The sequence below is a fragment of the Mercenaria mercenaria genome, chromosome 3 (genome assembly GCF_021730395.1).
Source record: "Mercenaria mercenaria strain notata chromosome 3, MADL_Memer_1, whole genome shotgun sequence".
NCBI lineage: Eukaryota > Metazoa > Mollusca > Bivalvia > Venerida > Veneridae > Mercenaria > Mercenaria mercenaria.
In genome coordinates, this window is record NC_069363.1 from 48,101,564 (window position 1) to 48,124,907 (window position 23,344).

At 34.5% G+C, this 23,344-nt stretch overlaps 1 protein-coding gene across 2 annotated transcripts in view; it reads right to left on the minus strand.

The window, feature by feature from the left end:
* LOC123524827 (uncharacterized) overlaps nucleotides 1-19,331 on the minus strand; it is a 35,985-nt gene extending 16,654 nt beyond the window's left edge. Inside the window, exon 1 of one of the 2 annotated variants that reach the window (XM_053538398.1) lies at nucleotides 19,217-19,309. The gene's annotated coding sequence lies outside the window, so the exon portion shown is untranslated. Of the gene's footprint in view, nucleotides 1-19,216 lie in introns of both variants that reach the window. The other variant, XM_045303329.2, reaches the window with a different exon arrangement.
* Between the last annotated feature and the right edge of the window lie 4,013 nt (nucleotides 19,332-23,344).

A 23,344-nucleotide genomic window follows, 5' to 3' on the forward strand; every position in this document is an offset into this window, starting at 1 on the left:
GGGAGCAAAAACAATTTGGTCTTGATGAATCTGACCTCATGGTGTTTTCTTGTTGTTGTTTTGTTGTTTTGAAAATTCATTTACACAGTGTCTTATTCCATGCAAAAATAACCTCCTCAGAGGGAAAGCTACACAGGCGCTGGCAAATTAATTGTTGACACTACAAAGAAAGTATCACTTAGTTCTGACATAAAAACAACTCTGAACATAAACAGCGTCCGTATTTCTAGAAAGGTTTTGAAAATGCAAATTCCAGTGATATAGTAACACAAATGATGTTCTCTAAACTAGTTTCTACAGGATAACAGAAGATACAAAGTTGAGTACTGAAATTCGGGATGTTGTAAAGGAAATTATTGATAAATTTATGATCTTTTGTTGGTGATCTCTTACATACTCTTTGATTAAAAATCGGGCAGAATTTTTTTAAAGAAGAAAAGATGAAAATGGTACACCTCCAACTTATTCAGTATCAATATCTTTGTGTTATAACAACGCCACCACCACCATCATCATTCTCAACACTATAGTCATAATCAATACTAGTTGGACTGTCTTTAATGTATAGGCCTACACACGCCGTCGCCTTATTTCCATAATGCCGTTACAAGCATTGGGAAACGAAATTCAAAGATTTGAGTGTAAAGGACTAAATTCACTATCATACAAATGTAATAGAGACATACCTTGTGACACTAAAATCTTAATTTTGCCAAAAATGGACCAACGGCATTGTGGCAATAAGGCGAACTAAAGACGAAAAAATAAGATTCCCCGTATAATTATTTTTATTCATGCAGAAGTAGATTCTAAATATATAAAATGGTGATAAGATGGATATCCTTCTGTCTAAGATTATAAGATTCTTTCACTGGTTGTAGGTGCAGATGGGAATATCCGGCCTCGAGGGTAACTGTTAAGGCGGTAACGAGGCTCCCTGCCGAGTTACCGCCTAAACAGTTACCCGAGAGCCGGATATTTCCATTTGCACCTATAACCAGTGACAGAATCTTTTTCTTGCATACCGATTTCAAGAAATAATAACAAAAATAAAATCAATCGAACGGCTTTCCTTTTAGAACTATTTGTTATGGCAGTGTATTTAAACAAAGCGCAGGAAACCAACGTCCGTAAACAGGAAAGACGTCATGACGTTTCAAAACAAATAACAATGTTTAGTTCCGGTTTTGTTTTATCGGTTGCAGCGTAACGTTATGAATTTTTGATAAAATAACGTGATTTGAATCGAGAAATATACTTTCAGGAACCAGTAGGAGCTGTCAAGGTATTGAATTTTGATTCCGTTTTTGGAATAAAATATATATTACTACATAAATCTTCTACATATATGTAGTTCGTAATACGTCATTTACAGCACGAGAGTCATCTTACACCCCGGGGTGTAAGATGGATTTTTCCAGCACCGGAAAAGATACCGGAAATCCCCGTCTGGTATGCAAGAAAGTTAAGATATGTTTACTGCCTGCCTCACAATATTTATTTTATTAACTTTGTGTTATTTTCCGTCCATATATTTTCATTGATTTGTGTTCACCAGTATTACTAAACGGTTTCTCTCCGTCGACCTCCCAATCGTTATACACATGTTCGTACAAAATGTCAAAACCCTCTTTTTCATAAATCTTCTTGGAGAAATTGGACGTGCCTTCACCTTTGATATAAACTTGTTCTAAACCAAGGTTTCGCACCATATCTATCGCTGCATGGAATATTTTTGTAGCATAACCACACCTCTGGTATTTGGCAGCAAGTACAAGCGACAGAAAATGTATTGTCTCTTGTATATTATAGTGATCAAAGAAACTAGCTTTTTCTTCACAGTAGAGAATATACTGCAGGAGCACTTGTAATGGTTCTGGTATGGTACCTTTAAGATCTAACTCCTCATCTTTGAATGCGTATCTTATCGTCCGAAAACCAACAGCTTCGTCCGTGTCTTCGTCTATAAGCATCAGCGAAAGGTTGAGTTTAAGCGCAGCTAACCAGTATGATTCTATTGTCTCGCACCATGGGGCACCTACCGATTTCATCAAAGGCTCTTGAGGTACGAAATGCTCTCGACACAACTGCAATGCTTTATCGTAGTACTCTTCAGTAATTCTTACCAACTTAAAGCCAGGAATCTTCTCAAACTTGCTTTGTGTCTTTTCAAATGCCTGGAAAATAAAACGTGAACACATAATCTCGTGCAATATTTTAAATATAAGTCTGGTTATTTTCCTTTCGTAGGATGTGTTAAGATAATGCCTGTAATAGAGAGTAATTAGCTTATACAACAATATAAAATGAGTTTATTTTTATTGAAATATCAGTAGTAAACGAGTGAAAATAATAGAACTAGTGGACTGGCTTGTGTTTGGGACTTTCCGGTGTTTACTCTCGTGCTGAAAATGTCGCCTCGCCGGACGTCGCCCCGACAAACGACGACCCACCTAATCTCGCTTCGCTGAATGTGGCCTCGCCAAGCGTCGTTATGGTGACCCGCTGAATGTCGCCTGCCGGGTGTCTCCCCGCCGAACATCGCCCTATAAAACGTCGCCCAGTCTAACTTTTGGGCCCGTATTTGCATGGAACTAGCCGCATAATGGAGAAAATAAAACAGATTTCTCTACGAATGTTTAATTCCTGCTGAGATAAGATATTCTATGGTATTCACTTGCCCAACCCCCTCTCCATAGTTTGGTATGGACCATTCAGATAAGGATCTGTGTTTGCTCGCACGACAGTCTGTCTCACTGACGCAATGATAAGGTATTTTTTCTAATGATCGACAAATTTGTTATCTGGCTAAACACTAGACGGAAGAGTATGCGGATGGACAGAGTAAGCACGCACTTACGCACGCACGCAGCCACAAACGCATACGCATTGCCCTCTATCTATATCGTATATTTTAGATCTCGGGGTTGGTTGTGTAGCGAGGGCTATAGAGGTGAGAGTGAGCGATATTCTCTGATAACATTTCATTAGGGGCCTACAAATATTCGGCTTACAAATACCGGTATTTCACCAATATTAAAATGTTAATTCCTTATGTCTCGAATTTAATCTATGCTATGAGTATCATGTCATTCCGGAAGGCGAAAAGACGACATTTGGCGGGACAACATTCAGCAGGATGACGTTTGTCGGGCAACGTTCGGGGGCAGTTTGGTGTGGTGACATGTCGACGTTCGGTGAGGCGCCTTGACGACATTTGTAGCTGCAACAGAACAAAATAACTGAAAAGCAAAAATCACACACCACATCTATGTCAATCTTTATACCTTGATATTCCTTTGTTAATAAGTCAAAACTTTGACAAGTAAGTCAACATTTCGAGTAAGTAAGGCAAAATTTCGAATGTCGTAAGTAGAAAATTGAGTAGAATCTAAGATGTTGAAGTTTTAACAAACGAAGAAATTTCGAGATATTTAGTCGAAATTTCAATTCAGTAAGTTTAACGTTACTCGGACTAAGCAGTAAATGAATTTTCTAATTTCTTTTCGGTAGGATCACAAATTTCCCGAATATAATAAAGAATATATTTCTCAGTACTTAGAAAAGAAAGTAAGGATAGCTTAATTTTCTATTGCCCTTTTTGGTCTGTCTAGGTTGCGCTGAACTAAAAATGATAGAAGAGCCAGAAGCTGTGAAAATGTGACTTATTTCAGTAGCCAAATCACTGTCAAATAAAAGAGTAGTCAAATAATTCGACGTTCAGATTGTTTTATATTTGTTACGGACAATCTAAACGAGTGGGGATATTGCCCATATGAAAAGAATTATCTCAATATTTCCTAGGATCGCGTCAAATTAGTTGAACTAATGAAAGAGTAGAACATGCAATAGATTGAAATCAAAAAGAATTGAATTCGACTTACAAATATTTCAGTTCTTAACGGAAGATAATAATATAAAAGGTGAAAGGTCATTTAAATGTTCTTATATAGATCTCTTTGTATTTGAACACCACAATGTATGTACAAAATTATTAAAACATATGATGACATGGTTTGATGCACCTTAATTAGAAGCAGTATTATTATTTTATTATTATTATTTTTTCCCAGATTCTTATAGCGCTCTTTTCATCTATAAAATAAACGTTCAAAAGCGCCGTACAAACTACATATCACAGAATGATATGGACACACAGTACAACACACAAAATATATCAACAATTAAAGGTAGTTAGCCTGAATCAGGTTTTACTCTATATTTTAATTGTACTAGACATTTCAAAGAACAATAAACAACAGTAAATAATTTCAGTAAACGAGTATGTTTCTCTTGTTTGCAGACACAAACAATTAGAAGAAGAGAAATAATGCTGTATTTTCAATTAAGTAATTAGTAACAAATATTTGTGTTCCCCGCAAATAAGTAACCGCTTGTTACCGCCCTGTATTACGTATATATAATATAACGCATTTGAGAAAAAACCCAATGATATGTACTGGTACTGATGATAATGAGGTTTTTTAACTGTAACTTTTTTATTTCTGCAAATTGTAATTAATGGTCTGTATCAAAAAAAAGCATAACATTTACTGAAATCTTTACATAATTCAAATTTATATTTAGTAAGCAAACCCACACGAAGTAAGGCCCTGAAAGGGGTTTGTAAAATGGGGACTGTATGAACGTTGACTGATGATAAATTCGACCACTTTGTCATTTACAAAATTTTTCCGATCATGTAATGAAAAGTGACCCAATGTCAGGCTTTCATGTTTCGACAGTGATCATGCGCAAAAAACACCCTCTTCCCCAGTAATTTTGGATAAATAGTTTTTATATAAATAAATGTAAGTCATTTATTTATACAGAATATTTACCAATTTTGTTTTTGTTTACACCAGTTGGTGTTGTAAGTGGAAACTATTAGATGGTATGTTCAATTTTATAAATAACCGATTGCAATCGAATATTTTCCAAGGTGGTCGACTTTATCATCTGTCCGGGTTTATCATCAGTACCAGTATACAACGACATAATAGTATGCAAGTAAAACTTTACCTGTTTAATGTCATCTTCTGTTAGATCCTATATGGAAATGTCCCTTCCTTTTCCCATGTTTTCAGCAGATAAAACGTAGAAACATAAATTGAAACATAAATTGTTACTTCGCTGCAGAAATCACAGTATATAAATGTAAAGTTTAGGACATAAATTGGCACGGTATATGTAGGTCAATAAAAAGCACACTGAAAAATCAGTCGGATGATTTGTAGTCAGGTAGCAGGGTACACTTCGAATTTTGGCCCCCGTCAATATTTGTAATAAAAAGAACTTCGTGATTTTGGATGTCTGTAAATTAAGGTGAGAGATAATGATTATTAATTCTTTAGAAAATTTATACAGCCGATACATTTAAAATTCTGATGTCAGTTGGAAAACTAACTGCTGGTAGCTTTGTATGATCAATGAGACACCTTTTTCGCGGAAAAATTCAAATCACGGAAGGGTTCTGTGCTTGTTGATTGATACTCAGGAACATTTTCGCTATTTTGTGAGAAAAAAAAACGAGCTGGATGGGCCCCCATTCCGTTTATATCCTGACGTTCAGTAAGGACTATTAAATTGAGAAATGAAATAAACTTGGGCATTGTTCTTGCAGCGGGATCATTGCAGGCTGTTCAGAAAGTGCAAAATTGATGATTTTGGCATGTTATTTTTCATGGATGGTGTAAAACTTTCGTTTTGATAACTTTCTTTATTCTTGTATGAGAATCCTGATCTTGCCATTAATTAAAAGCACAAAACATGCACGCAATTTATAAAGTGGCCACCCTGATTTTGCTCATAAGGGAAGTGCAATATTGCGACTCGCTACATGTAAGACCGGCTATGCCCAAAATTTTCGCATCTAAGTGTACCCTGCTACCTCAGATGTGGCGATATCAAAAATAGTCATCGCTGTCCTGTAATAAAATATAACACTGATAATATGCCTCGCCTAAATACGATACAAAAAAAACTGCTAGAATATTTCCAAAGTCAGGAAGTGCATGACTTCCAGCTTCTACTTTCATATCATTAGAAGAAGCGAATTATAGAAATACAGCGAAAGGAGAATATGTATCAAAACAAATGAAATATATACTGCGTCCAACCTGTCAAAGTGAATTGTGCAAGGGAGTTCAGCTTTTCAAAGACTGTTTCGTCTAAGCAAAATAGACTTCTCGTTTTGCTGGATTTCTATATTTCGCTTCTTCTAATTTCGTGAATTGACGCAACCAATAAATTATAAATGGTCACGCAAAATGATTTCACGATATGTTTTGATAAGGCAGCAATATTTCCAACCTTCTATGGTCTTAATTTACGGAAGAGCATTAGTGCCAGGTGTGTGTTATTTATTAACTTGAAATTTCGAGTTACTTATCTTGAAATTTCGAGTTAAATTACTACAATAGTTTACGTTGATGTATAGGTCCTGGCCAAGATTAGGTACCTGGTGTATCCATTGGGTAGCCCTACATGGTCATATAATCAAGATGACCGGGCAGCGTTTGCTCTTAGAAAATATCACTATTTAAACCATGTTTATTTATTTATTGATTTTGTTGGGTTTAAAATGGAATGCGCCTAATTTGAAATTATTGGGTTTCGTTTCGACAGTTTGATTAATATAAAATTCAGTATATTCCTCACAGACTGCGCATTTTACTTTTTTGATATTTCTGAAACTTTTTTCTCTGCAAACCTTCAAAAGATTATTGACGTCCTCTTTTGATGAACCGCGATTTCACGTCCATCAGACGATTTTTGTTAATCGTTCTGTTCATTCTACAAAAAAAATCGATTTGCTTGCTACTCATCAGATTTTCATGAAAATTTGATTTTCTGTCGATTGAAGGAATAAAATTATGGGGTCACCGAATTCATTTTCGCGTAAAATTACATTATGCTACCCCTACCCCCAAATAACAACATAGCTTAGTTTACGTGTTTTTCTGATATATCTCTTTTCAAATCTTTGTATTTTACACTCTCATTCAACAGAGGCTCACTACAGACGTGAAACGAATCTTGGTACGTAAAAAACAGACAGTTTTCTTTTCAAAAGAGGTCTTTATAACTGTAAAACTGGCGACCAGTGCGAAATGGTTTCAATGCAGAATATTTTACATAACGCCAATGCGACAACTTTGTGTAAAATACTCAGATCATGTTATTTTGAAAATCGCAAATGTTCATATATATTGACGACAGAATTCGCTTTTATAGGTCAGTGTTTATTTTTCATTCAATTCATATTTTATACCACAGGCGCTATTTGAAATAAATCATAACTTCTATAATTTCCATAATCAGGATGTAAGAGATACGAGGATTGTTCAAATATGAATGCATCTAAGCACATATAAAAGCACATATAAATGTATCCTTGATAGATTTCAATGAAAATTTTATTTGGTCCCCTCGAAGTATCCACCTCCAACAGATATGCAAAGTTTCAGTCTTCTAATCCAATCCTTGAAGGCATTTTTATAGTCTTTTCTAGGTATACTATGAAGACACTGGAATATTGCAGAACCGAGGTGTTTGCGCTGCACAAATTTTGGACCAGAAAGGTATTTTTTGAGCCTTGGGAACAAAAAAGAAGTCACACGGGGCAAGGTCAGGCGAATAAGGAGGATGAGGGAGCACAACAACCTTTTCCTGCTTCAGAAAGTCTTGTACAATAGACGCCTGTGCGATGACGCATTGTCATGTAGCAATCTGACATTGGCCAAACCAGTTGCGGGTCTTCGATGTTTGAAATATTTCTTCACTTTTAGTCTTGTAAAACTTCGCATTTACGGATTTGCCTTTAGGTACAGCAACTTGAATGGCAGGACCCTGAGTTGTGAAGAATATGGCATACATTACCTTCTTGACACTCATGATCCGCTGTGCAATGCATGGTCTTTTGCCAGACTTTGTTGCCCATATTTTGTTCTGAATCTTTCGTTTGGGCTCAAAAAAGTGAACCCATGTCTCGTCACCAGTGACGACATTTCCGAAAGACCGTGCATTGTAATTTGGAAACTGTTTAGGCAACAATTTTGCGCATTGCACGCGTGCCTTTTTCTGCTCATCTGTCAACAGATGGGGGAATCCATCTAGCACAGATCTTTCTCATTTTCAAATTACGTTTCAGAATTGTATGAGCTGCTCCTAATGAGATGCTAACCATACTAGCTACAAAATGTATTTGCCTAGCGGTGTATCTTGCATCAGTAGCAACTATTTCTTTCACTCTAGCAACCATCTTGGCAGACGTTGCTGTTTTTGGCCATCGGTCATGTGGTGCATCTTCTGTTGAAACTAACCCACACTTGAATTTCTTAAACCAACGAAGAACTGTCGAAAAAAACATTTCATTACGTCCATAAACAGAACATATTTCATCAAAAATGTCTTTACACCCTATGCCAAGAATACAACGATTCTTAATATAGGACCGTATTTCAACGGCGTACGCTGACACTTCCAACCATTTATGTATTAGTATACACGAGTAGGCAATGTTTAGCGAGCGATAGACACAGCTAAAGTGAACGGATTTTAATGGGTGTGGTATCAATGTAAAGCTAACATGTTTATCTACCCAATAATCTTAATTTCCTCGTGATTTTCGCATTATTGAGCGAGATAACGTTCTAGATGCATTCATATTTGAACAATCCTCGTACTATCCCTAGGTTACACATAAGCGTTAACGTATCCTTATAAACTTCCGATGAATGTTGAAAATTGTTACATTCTAAATTTTTACGCCTAAGACGCTTATAAAAATAAAAAGTGAAACCATACACATATACACGTGCCCGTACAAATGCTAATATCTCGTAAATATGAAAGCAGGGGTTGCAAGTTTGAGCCTCCAGTCCTCCGTACAAAGTTACGATTCTTGAGTCGCACATGTAGATAATGGCAACATAGAATTGACTTTACGCTCATTGTTGGCGTACATTAGCGTAACTGACGTTATCGTCGTTTTTAGCCGTTTAGACGTTACAGGGATTACGTGGGGTGGTTGGACTACAGTTTTCATAAATCATGTCGTTCCGATATTTAAAGAAATATTTGATATAGATTTACTTATAATATTTATTCAATCAAATTATTTATCAGACAGTGAATTATATTGCGGTGTTCAGATACAATTGTAATACATATACATCATTTAGTTTTCAAAAGTAACGTCGACGTTACATTAATTTCACGGCTGTGACATCTCGGCTAGATTTTGCAATTTTCATGTGTTAAATTGTATGTACTTTCAGACTGTAGTCGCTGTTTTTTAAACAAATACATATTTCTTTAAATATTTCGGCACGTAACAACTTTGTAATTTTATTTTTTGCATTTTTGGCACGTGTGACATCGCGGCTAGATTAAAGTATACATATATTATACGTCATTATCAAAGTCAAAATACGACAAAAACTTACTAATTCAAAAGTAGAATTTATGTACTTTTTGTCAAAATAGATATTGTAGAAAGCATACAATAGTTAAAGAAAATACAGAAATTTTAACAAATCCTGTCGAGGAAAGACATTAAATCTTACGTTTTAAGTTGGACCTGTCTTTTGCTTCCTGTTTGTTACAAGAAGTTTTGAACAGCAAATGACTGCAATGACGTCAAATATAGTTAACGTCACGTCACCGAGTCTTCTTATTTGACGGAAAAAAATAATTTTATGAATTTACCAAGCCGTTAAATAATGCGCATTGGTGAATTCTGTTACATCTTACATGAAGTTTTTGTGTTGTTTTCTATGTTTTTATGTCGAATTAAATTTTTACTAATTGTTAAACATAAGTGCGATCACATTTACTAACAGGGAGATTGTTTTTCCTTTCTTGAGATATAAGAAGATAAACAACCGTATTTCTAAAACGAATTTCATGAAACATTGAAGTGAACGAAACTGAAAAATTTCCGATGTTCGCCAACAACGTACGCAACGTCAATTACACATGTTTAACAATCAACAGCTGTTGAATTACAGCGAGCCTCAGTCACAACCGCTATTTTCTTTTTTCCTTTTACCCCACCCGCTGAGCTCAGTAGAAGGAGCGCAGATCTATGAACCGTGAGTTCTATCCCTGGGTAGGCATGACGACTTGATAGAAGGCACGTGTCCGATTTCATTCGTCCTCCAACTCTGATTTATGTGGTGAAGTTGGACGTTACGTGCTGAGAATACAGAATCCAGGAACACTGGCTTGGTTAACTGCCCGCCGTAACATAGAAAACAGCAAACTTTTTTTTTTAATTTCGTGGAATATTTAACAGTTTTAGCAGAATGTTTACTAATACTTGTGGTGTTTGATAGGCTTCTACTGTTAGGAAAAAGTATTATATATGGAATATGTTTTTATTACGTGTCTATGAATACAAGGATAACCTTCTTTACGCCTAAAACTTCTTTGGGAAGGATGGTGTTTCTGTTCTAGCCAAGTTACTAAAAATTAACCTTTTCAGAGCAACAGCCTCCGTATAACAAATTGTACTCTGTTTCTCCTCGGGTATTCACAGAGGGTGCACTTTATTCGAAATCGGGGTGTTCGGCTACTCTCCAAACAATCGAAATATTTCCCAAACGTAAAATTTGTAGTAAAGTTAAATAAATTAATAAATTTTATTCAAACATGATGATATAAATTACCTTGGGGCTTTTTCAATTTTCTAAGGTTGTATTCTATTTGTTTGCCTCTATGCTATTACATGCATAAAATTTCATTTTTTATGTAACCAGTTTTACGCACGGAAATAGCGGCCTGCACATGTGATGGAATTCTGTACAGGTAATTGATAAAATTAAAAGACTGAGATAATTCAAATAAAGGATTTTAATTATATCGTTCGTTTTCTTATTTATTTTTGTAAATGTGCATTGATACAGGACTGTTAATGTATTACCATTAACTTGCGAGATAAATCATTTCAATCTTAATGCTGTATGAAATCATTGCACAGTTGTAAAGGACTCAAAATGAGTTATGAATTTGTCTTTATCACAAGACATAAGAAAATCCATTGAACGTTTTAGTCTGGGATAGGGGTAGAGTAATGTAATTCAGGACAACAGTAATGCGGCTTTTTCTTAAATTGAATATAATCTAAACATTAAAATCTGAGTTCTACGCTGAAATGATTTTGCTGAAGGTAGCAGAGTTTTAAAGAGTATTTTGATTTAAATGTACTAGGAAAAATAAAATAGTAGATTTATAGAAGAAAAGAGGAGATACTGGAAAAAGATGTTCAATTGCGCTATGTTGTTATTTGGGGGCAGGGTTAGCGTAACGTAATTTTAAGCGAAAATGAATTCGGTGCCCCCATAATCTTATTCCTTCAATCGATAGAAAATAAAATTTCCATCATCATGTTAGTTTTTCCTCAAATTCTATCGTTTGTGTTTTACATGAGACAAGATTAAAGAGAAAATTTAATTCAAAACTCAACGTCATATTTGTCGCTCTGACGTTACTTTAACGTAAGTATCGACTTCAACATTAAAATGATCTCCACAAATTATACACCATTATAAAGACATTTTTGAATGAAAATATGATGAGTAACAAGCAAATGGATACTTGTTGACTGAATAGAATGATTTACGAAAACAGTCTGACGGACGTGAAATCATGGTTCATCAAAAATGGACGTCAACGGTCGTGTTTGAAGGTTTGTAGGGGAAATATTTACAGAAATATCAAAAATGTAAAATACGCATTATATGAGGAACATGCTGAATTTTATATTAAACAAAATTTCGAGACGGAACCCAAGAACTTAAATAAGGCGCATTCCACCTTAACGTCGCACCGACACAATTATAGTTCATATGGCGACTTCCGAGCTTTTATGTTGGAGGAAGACCTCAGATGCCTAAACCATGTTTAAATCTGGAAGGTTTTCGACCTAGTTTGAGCCCATATGTCAATGAAATATAGACATACCCTAAATGAAAGTGTAGTTATGAGTCTGATCAAGACTGGGTACCTGGACACATCTAGATTTTGAGGAGAGATCATAGAAGGTGACCGGGAAGTATTCAAACTTAGAATATTTCACTATTTTGACCATATCTGGAAGGTTTTCGACCTAGTTCGAGCCCCTACCACATGAACATACTATACATGTAAATGGGGGTATATATCCTTGAAATCTAGAGTAGCTCTAGAGGCTATGGTAGGTCATACATTGATGTATGGTAGTATATGTTCAAGTCCCTACATGTTCGGTAAAATATATGGATTCCACTTCGAAGAGTCAAAAGTCGTCCATTACATTTTTGGCCTTTGACAGACGGACAGATGTTCAAATTTTGCGGATAAAAGGGCAAGATAGTAACTCGAAATTTCGAGTTACGTAAGTGGAAAATTCGAGTTACTTAGTCAACATTTCGGGTTAGTAACTCGAAATTCGACATACGTAAGTCAAAATTTCGAGTTACTTACTCGAAATTTTGAGTTAATTAAAAAAACGCACCTAGCACTAATGCTCTTCCGCATTAATTTGAGCTATGTTGATTAATGATGTACAATGATTTTTTCTACGATTAAAAATGTTTTCATAGTTTCTAAGACAAATTTGGGCAGAAAATGGCACAGGTCACCTGGCCCGTAGCTACACTGAGGCACAGGGAGGCCGGTGCTTCCCTCTTTATCTGCCAAGATTATGAGGTAAAAAAGGATATGTTTTGAGTCACCATCTTAAAAGGCATAACCGAACTGAGGCACTATTATTTCATTTTGTTTTGTTAAACTATTTTCCGCCAATTTTTTAATATCACGAATAATTACATTATACATGGCCGTAGCAAGAGACTAAATTTTACCGAAGCAAACGAGTATGTGCGTTTGTTCGTGTTTGTTAGGTAAATTTGAATAGTAAAGGCAAAGCCCCGACAGGCATTCATTTGGAAGGTTGTGTCCCACTCTCCTCCATAGGAGGGTGTCTGGGAGCTCTCCAAAAATAGGATATATGATATAATGAAAACCACACTTTTCCCTAAAATCAAAGTTCCGTCTGATGTTGCCTTCATGCTGAAAAGGACATTAGTTTTCTATAAAAAGTTCTTCTTTCATACAATGACAAGGATGTTGCTACAAAGACTTGATATCAGTATAACTCACTTCAGAGGTAAGAGAAAATGCGTTTTAACAAATTGTTTGCGAAATGAAATTAAAATAAAACTTCATTAGGTTGAAAAGAACATTCAAATCCATATCAATTAATGATTACAGCATAAATGGAGTTGCATCAACTGATCACGATACCACATGTTCTACCTATCGCCTGCTTCAACAAGAATTTCGCGCTTAATATTCTTCAAAATAAATAAAAAATAAACCGCGCCGTTCTCAGTCAATGATATTTTGATAAAAATGAAATACATATTAAACTATAATGATAACCATACTTTGAAATAAATTAGGTTTGAAAAAAATATATATATTGTAGGAAATTAGACATAAAGTAGTTAGACAATGTAGGTATGTAAACTTTTCTAGTGCCCCTACCTCCCGATCCCAAGGTTCCGTAAATCATTGCTCCGGCAATTAGTGCCCAAGTACGAAATGGCGATGGGAGGGATGCGAATTTTAATTCGGGATCCGAATGTTACACGCATGAAAACTGCAACCTTTGTGAATATTTGGAAATAGCTATTTGGTTGGTTTAACAGACCTATTTTATTACATATATAGGACATTTATGTTGATCTGTGATAGAAGTATACAGTACATACAGCCTTAGCGGTCAATTACAGGTATTAAACATTAAGTAGCAAGTCAAGAAACTTCCAAAACTGACTATTCTATTGTGCCGCATAAAAAATACTAAGACATTGTTTGGATATACTTGCAGGCAACACTTTGGCTGATGCTACAATACAGAAGCTTATTTGAAACTGAATACTAGGTTAGATCAAAGTTTAAACTGGTATCTACAATGTTTGACATAATTTGTTTTAGACAGACACTATGGATATATTTAAAGCTGTAAGACTTAAAGTGTACTCCACGAATATACTTTTTCTAGCATGATAAATATATAAATTTTTAGTCGTATGAAATACTCACGAGTACAATTTTGAAGCAATGGTAAGGGTAAACGTGTAAGAAGAAGTTATCTTTGGGTTCAACACATCCGACCGGAAGAGTTTTGCTATTGATCATTTAAATTCTAAATTTGACGGGAAACTTATTCTGCCACGCTCTTAGGAATAAAAATAGCTAAATACGTGTACGTCTCCCATTGATAAAAGACAGTGTTTTTTACCTGCTATTTTTTTAATTACCTTACATTTACAGTATTAGCGTTTTTTCTGTTTATATTATTCGAACGCAGTTAGGAGCTTTTCTCTTACGTCTCCCATTGGTAAAATACGCTGTTTGTCCCTGCTATTTTTTTTTAATTACCTTACATATACAGTATTATGTTTTTTCTGTTTATATTATTCGAACGCAGTTATTAGGAGCTTTTTCTCTCATTTTGTTTTACAAATGCAATGACACTGCAACTTATGCCCATATGACCAAGTAACGAAATCCAAGCAACTAAAAGGGCAAAACTCTTACCTTGTCATAGGTATGCATTTCGCTATTTACATTTAAAAGCAGTTTCACCATATTTTCATAATATTTTAGGTACTTTTAGTTTGCATTTAGCGGCATTTAGATTATGACGCAAATGTATCTGATATCATATTCTGTTATTTTGATACAGTAAACATTTTTGACCGGTAACTTGATTCAGTATTATATCTTATAAATCTTTTGAAGATTACTAAAATTTCTTTACTTGAGTGTTGGAGTCATAAAAGGATACCAAATTATCTTAACTTGACATCCACTTCTTGTAATAGTGGTAAAACTTTTGTTGGTATTAACCAGTATGGTATCATCTACATTTAAGCAAGATGAACATTTACAGTGAAATAAAAGTGCGCGTCTACAGTAGAAATTCTTAAATGAATGAGAGTTGTGAAATATTTACTTAGCTGTAGGACTAGGAGTACCAAAATCTGCATTAAGCAAATTTGAAATCTATATGCAAGTACATCTATTATGACCGTATCCCAGAGTTTCAGATTTGCATATGCAACAGAAGTGTTTTATCAATCACTCAACTTGCTAATAAATTTCATTAAAAAAAGGAACGTCTTAATTGAACGACTTAAACGTCGAGGTCTGATGATTCTTCACAAACATGTCCTCGTAAGTAGGAGACCAAAAAAATGCAATCTAAATAATTTGCGCAAATGATTTGTAACAGTTTTTATGAAGGAGAGGAGGCGGGGGTATGTGGTGTTTAAGACCAAAAAATCAACCTGGCTACGGTCCTATATTTTCTTCTCAAATACAAATCTACAAAAATACAGTTTACTAATATATGCAAACATTGGCACTATAGCCTCATACCCTCGCCTGATCTGTTTTATTGCTTCTTTCGATATTTGATAGAATTAAGCCCAGCTCTAGCTGAGGAAAGTCGAGCGTGCTGTCTTTGCTGTCTTACGGAGAGCTCTTGTTTTATTGAGCTTTAATGTAATTTTATATCAGTTTTTAATTAACGATTAGCAACTTTTACAACATTTCGGTTTTAACACCGTAATTACATGTACATGTGAGAGGTAGACATAGTGTAGAATATAAAAGTGTCTTATAGTTCTAATGTATTTAATGACTGTATACTGATGTTTAAACATGTTGTACCTGTAATGAGGCTGCAATAAAGGCTAAATATTCGATATTTTACCCTTTTTGTTTTTAGGCTTTGTCACAGTTTCAAAGCTATATATGTAAAACAGTTTACACTAAATATGAACTGGTACGAAAAACTTAACACCAAGATGCGTACGTTAAAATCGGCCATAATTCAGTCAAAATCCTTGACAGAGTTGTGTACTCTAGCCTTAAACTTGACAAGGTGATTGTACACAAGTGATGAAAGTTTCAAAGCTATATGACAAAAAGAATTTGTCAAAATGTGAACTGATACGAAAAACTTCACCAAGGTGTGACGACGACGCTGTTGTGAGTAGGATAGCTCTCCTTATTCTTCAAACAGTCGAGCTAAAATGAAGATTTAGGGAGACATTTTGCACACATTTGATAAAAATATAATCTTTTAAACCGCAATAGAGGTATAGAGTAAATCCTGCCTTAGCGATCAACTGTATTAAGTAGCTAATCAACAAACTAATTTCAGCAGCCATCTTTCTTAAGCAGTCACGCTCACGCTCACGCTCCCTTTGATGGCTGCCTAAGATAGGTTTGCTATAGGTCCATTTGACTTTGTTTGCTAAAAACTCTTGTTTTTGAATGGAAAGTACTTCAATATTGTTTTCATATATGGGCAACACCATGTGCCCTCATCCTTGGCCCTGATGCTACAATTAAGGAGCATATTTGAAAATGAAAGGGGAAGATCAAAGTTTGAATTTGGTATCTACAATGAATTACTTAATTTGTTTGACACAAATATTATGGACATATTTAAAGCTATGAAAACTAAAAGTGCTTTACGCGTATATACTTTTCAAGTATGATAAATTCGTTTAAATTAATCGTACAATCTTGAACAATGTATTGTATTTAACGTAGCAATGGTAAGCGTGTAATTAGACTCCACATCAGTGACCGAAAGAAGTTTAAAGTTTGAATCGGAAAATTGTTTCGCTATTCTTTGTGGTATATAAGTAGCTAAATGCGTTTCCCATTTCAACAAGACGGCAATCTTTTGAATTTCATATCTTCCATTAAATCATTTCATTTACAGTATGAGGCTGCTGCCTATTATTCGAACGGAGTTATCAGGTGCTTTTATTCCTATTGTATTTCACAAATTCAATGACACTGCAACTTATGCCCATATTACCAAGTAATGAGATCCAAACAACAACTTACTTTGCGGCATTCATTACGCTTCATACATTTTAAGATCATTTTTTCCACAGTATTGTATATATTATTTCATTTAACGGATTTAGATTACGATTAAAGTGTGACTGCAAAACTTGATTTAGTATTATATTTGGTAAATCGTTTGAAGATTATTAAAAATTCTTTTCTTTACTTGCGTATCTGAATCATGAAATGATATCTTAATATGTCAACCTGACATCAATTTATTGTTATAGTTGTAACATCATTTGTTGAAAATCACTCACTGTACAAATTAAACTTCAGTAAGAATATGATAGGGTAGTAGGGCGGAAGGTAGCCTTTAGTGCTATATTCAGATTTTTAATTTTAAGTACGGTCGAACTTACCCGAGAGACCACAACAATCAATGACTCAGTTAATAACCCTACCTTGCATTCATCCATACATCTGTATGTCATAGCTTAGTGAAAATAAATTTCAATGTAATGTTAATTTTCTTGGTAAATACTGAATACTTTTTTCTTGTTTTTATACAGAATACAGAAAGCTTTATTCAGATTTGAGCCATGAGCTCCTCATCCCTACAACATATACATATTAAGCAAAGTCATCAAATATTTAAACATATTTACAGAACATTTAAAATATAGTAATCGCTATAAGTGTCAATTAATTGTGTTATAATACAAAACATAAAACATTCACCAATTGTAAAATAAAGGTATCATCAGTATAAGGTATTGATAAATAATATGTACTTGAATATATACATTTTGAAATACTTATTTAATGTTCTAACGTATTTCTTCTTAGTTTCAATGCACAGTTAATAAAACAGGCTAAATTATTAAGTGTATTAAGTGTACATGACAAAAATTTAATAAATTTCCACATATTTGGTCGTTCATAGTAATATCTGTCAATATAACGTTTTCTCAACATTTTATAACGCGGGCAAACACATATCATTTGAAACTCATCTTCTATGTCTCTGGATGTCACAGACATCACAGGTTCGTTCATTTCTGTCAATTCTGTTTGACCATAACGTCCAGCTTCAACTTTTAAATAATGTGCAGAGATTATGAATTTGGTTAAAAATGTTCGGTATCTTTTATCACTTTCGATACTGAGGTAACTTGCATATTCATAGTATTATTTCAGATGCTTATAATCAATTAGCACCTGGTTATTTTGTACACTGTTTCTCCAGGTTTGTATGAAATTGTCAATAAGCTTTTGCCTGAACAACGGTATAAACTGTTTAACATTTATTACAGCAGACATTTCCCATACATAGCCAAAACCATTTACGTATAACATGCCCTTTACATAACAACACCAGTTTACTTTATTATTATACATATCGGTTTTCAACCGTTCATATACAGTGCTTATAATGCAATTACTAGCTTTAATTACTTTAAACCAGTATTTAAATATTCTTACATATCGGTTTCTTGAATTCTTTCTATATCTCTTTTATAAATGATACATGATATGGTTCGAATAACATTATATCTAAATTTCAAATTAAATAGTGGATCTGAATTTATTTTATTAGACTTATAACATTTTCTGATATCATACAATATGCATGTATCTTACAATTTTCCGTCATTGAGAGAAGCTATTCCCGCAATAATCGGGATGAAATATTTATCAATAGCTTGATAGGTAGAACTATCTGCAGGAGCGGCTACGTGGAAATTAAAAAATTTAAAACAACATGCTCAAAATGATCAATTCAAAGCCTTAACGTTTAGCCTTATGTTTTGAGAAAAAAAATCAAACAACAGTAGCAGATAACAATGAGTATTACAGAGTTGGGGCAGCGGGGCAGCGGGGCATTTTAATCCGACTTAATCCCTAAGCCGCCATAATCCCTAATCCGAATTAATCCCCTCGTAATCGGGGCAATGGTGCAATGGAGCAGCGGGGCAGCGGGATTTACGTAAGTAGGACATAAGAATGATTCAGGAATTGCCTTTTGACTCTAATCCGACTTTATCCCTAAGCCGGTGACTCTATCGCGGTCTGTATTTATTAGCAAACCGCATTGACAGCGAGGAACATTCTGCAAAACGTTTCCAAGACGAAAAGACAAACCTTCCTATTAGTTTGTGTCGTGATTTATTGAGGTCTTAAATTGCAAAGACAACGCGAATTTGAAAATAAAAAAAAAATACAACACGGATTATTTTGTATAATAAAAACGAGATATAGCGGTAAGCGCATTTACTTTATTATTATCTACATGTTTATCATTATCTTATTTATTCCCCATAATTTTAAGAATTGTGAAAGAACTTACCTCCGACGGGCCGTCTGCAATTTTTTCGGTTTTCCTGTCTAAGAATTTATAAAATCTAACACAAAGTTACAAAGTCATGTACTGCATACATACTGAAGAACTGGGCAAAAATCGATTCTATTATCTTTCCTGGTTTATCGAGATCAACGCTATAAATTGTTGTCTCCCTTAGACCGTCTAGCTAATTATCGGTCACTATCGGATATTTTTTAGCCAGTGTTGCAGATCGTTATGGTTCGGCTATTTCCTCTTATCGTATCACGGGAGGTGCCGATCATAAAAAAACAAGGATTAAAGATCAGAGATCTACTGCAAAAACGTGGGAAGGGTTATTTATTTTGCACTAATTTTAGTACCGGTAAAACAACAACAACAAATATAGTCATCTTTATATTTATCAGGTTACATACAGAGTAACAACTTGGTTTAATTCTGTTTTTCAATAATGTAAAATACAGAACGGAAAAAGAAGATACTACGTTATTTATTAAAATTTTGCATGGTATATGAAAATATGATCAACACAAAAAATTTTGTGTGTATTAATTCTACCTCTTTTGCAGTATGAAAACCCCATATTTCAGCTCCAAAATTTAAAACTGATGCAACTAGGGTGTCAAATAGCTTAAATTCCTGTGACACAGGTAATTCTATATTTCTGAATACTTTCAATAAATTGTACAATGCAAATGATGCATGCTGAGCAATACTTTTTTGGGTTCTAGACCAGTAACCATTTTTAAACAGAGTAATTCCCAAGTATTTAAATGAATTCACTATCTCTATTTTTGAATTATATATGTAAAAATCAAATGTTGTATGTCGCCCTTTCTCGAATATCATTGCTTTGGTTTTCGTTGTATTTATTTTAAGACCCCAAACATTACAAAACATTTCAACATCTGTAAGCATGAGTTGTAGCGTTTCTAGTGACTTCGCAAAAAGTGCTTTGTCATCAGCATATAACAGATGGAAAAACTTTATTTCATTATAAGTGAAAATATCATATAGATCAGAATTAATATTATCTGAGATATCGTTCACGAATAGCATGAAGAGTAGAGGAGAACTCGGATATCCCTGTTTTAAGCCTATTTCGGACGTGAAGAATTCGGAATATTCTGAATTATACCGGACACATGATTTTACCATGGCATACATTGACTTAATTGCTTGAACTAGTTTGCTACTAATATTTTCATTTATGAGTTTCTGCCAAAGAAATGCTCTATCAACTCTATCAAAACATTGCTGGTAATCAATAAAAATGCAGTATAACTTTTGGCCAGAGGCGAGCACTTTCGATATAACAGAATGAAGAATAAAAATACAGTCGTCAATAGATTTACCCTTTTGGAAACCAAACTGGTTATTAGATATTTTCTCATATTCCGTTGACCATTTCGTTAATCTGTTCAATAAAAGTTGCGAATATATTTTAGCAAGAACATTAATCAATGTGACTCCTCTGTAGTTACTTGCATCGTTTGGATCTCCCTTTTTAAAGATTGGCGATATGATACCTTCACCCCATGTACGAGGATAATTTCCCGTTGAAAAAATACGATTGTATAAATTCAGTAGTAATGGGGATATAATTTCAAAAGAACTTCTAATCATTTCTGCTGAGATGTCATCAATACCAGGACTTTTATTGTTTTTCTGTGAAAAGACTGCCGCTCTAATTTCTTGCTCAGAAAAATCCTTATCTAGATCTATCTTTGTAATATTTGGCATATCCTCATATGTATGCGTGCCCTCATCATTTCGTGATTCCCCAGATAAAGTTTTAAAATGCTGCAATAGATCATTTATTAAGAGTGAATCCGGTTTACTTCCTGTTTTTTTTTAAGGACTTTTTAATATTTTTCTAAAACATGCGTGGGTTTGATGCCGCCATATCATTTATACGTTTCCCCTCTTCCCTTTTGTATTTTCTTTTCGCCTTTTTCTTCGTTCTGTTATAATTTGTACGAGATGAGATAAAATTTTCTCGCGAAATTTCGTCCTTATTTCTACTAAAACTATTACGCGCGCGTTTAAATTGGCGTTTAGCTAAATAACAGTCTTCGTCGAACCATTTTTTATTCTGCCTTTTCTGTCCGCCGCTTTGGCTATTTTTACTATTACTGGTTTTACCGAAAATCTCATTCGCCACTGAATACAATAGTTTCGAAAATCCGTTTACCACGTGATCAATTGGTTCGGTAACTATATCGGTAGTGAAATGTTGTAGTTGCTCATTATTATTCATGAGTTTGTTTTTATAATCAAAAACTTTATCACTATCCCAAACCAGCCTTCTTTCCTTCTTTACCGGTGTATTAGCGTAGGATATGTCAGAATGAGAATTTTTTGTTTTTCTTGGCCAACTAAACGATATAGGGGCATGGTCTGAAAACTCATTAAACTCTAAAATCTCGAAAATACTAAGTACTTCTAAATCTTCGTAGTTACCAATCAAGTAATCTAACGTGCTTTGCCCTCTTACGGAGCAGTATGTAAAATCACCTATGTCGCGGTCACGTGAAACGCGTCCATTGGCTCTAACTAACCCAGTAGTTATACATGTATCCAATAGGCGACGCCCATTATTGTCGACCACGTGGTCTTTGTTTACACGATCTGGGATTTTAACTCTGCTTTCAAATGATAGATTTTGATCAATATATTTATCAAAAATGAAGTAATCTAAAAAACTAGACGTGCGGCTATTTATATCACCAGTAACATACACCTTGCCCAAATCATTGTATTTAATAATGTCAAGCTCTAGGTTATCAAAAAAATCAAAATCCTGAGTTTGTAATACATTTGAATTGTACGGAGGTATATACATGTGGCAAATATAAACGTGTTCATCAAAAGAGAATAACTGCTGATCTAATTTTACCCAAATGATACCAAACTGGTTTGTCTGTACAATTTTTACATAATGTTTTAAATTGTTTTTGTAGTAAAATGAGATTCCACCGCTAGTTCTACCTTTGACAGTGTTCACTGATTTTTTACCTGGAATTTGAACACATGTATAATTTTCAATGTCAAATGTCAAGAGTTCGTTTCGTGATATCCACGTTTCATTAAAGAAAATTAGATCGAATTCCGATATATACTGTAAAAAGTCAGGATCTACAATGTTTTGTTTTAATCCGTGAACATTCCACGACAGTACTTTCAGGGGTGACTCTTCCTGACCCCCCTAATGTTCCATATCAACCGTGCCTGGTTTGTATTCTACATTGTCTATTAAGAGTTTTTTACCGATAAATTTCACAGATTTTCCATCCTTTTTGGCTTTTTCCATGACTGAATAAAGTGGTCTCCTCGCCTCTCGTACAGATCGTGGCAGTTGCACTCCTACACCCCGCTCAGATCTCTTGAGGTCATCCGCTAGGTCAAATGATGTGGCTCGAACCCGGTCCCGCTGTTCCATGAACCGAAATTTTGCAAGTATTGGACGTATCCTTGTGTCATTTCGCTTGCCAAGTCTATGAACCCTTTCAAACACAAATGTTTCTGCATCTTCAAGTTTTAACAAGTCCTTACACAACAATTTCACCAATTTTTGACAGTCTTCTGAACCGCCGGACTCTGGTAATTATAAATAGATGTGAAATACGTTTTTTTTATTACATTCAATGGAAATTTAACTTGTCAAAAAATAATTTTGCTATGTAATAACATTTGAAAAACATATTGTCACACTAAACAGAAAAACAAAGGTATCTTTTTATGACACCAGAGCCTGTTAATTGGAAGTGTGACCTATTTGCCCCCGAGCCAGTCATTGTGTAGTAAAGTATATGCGAATTATGACTTCTCAAGTTTTCTCAAAGGGACTCAGATTTTTAAAATAAAAAGTGGAAAACTTAAGAACAAAACAAGCTCATCATATAAGAAGTCTTTTAGAAAAGATTTAGGATAACGTGTTACTAATGTATTGGAAATGTTATTCATAATTTATCACGAATATTTTTACTATGGCAGTGGCTAGGTAGCCGGTTCCGGCTACCTAGACTAAAGGTCTAGGTAGCCGGCTCTATATATATACATATCATATATTAACACGTAAGTCAAGGTAGCCGGCTTTAATAACTTTTGTTATAAAGGATCATTATATTAGTT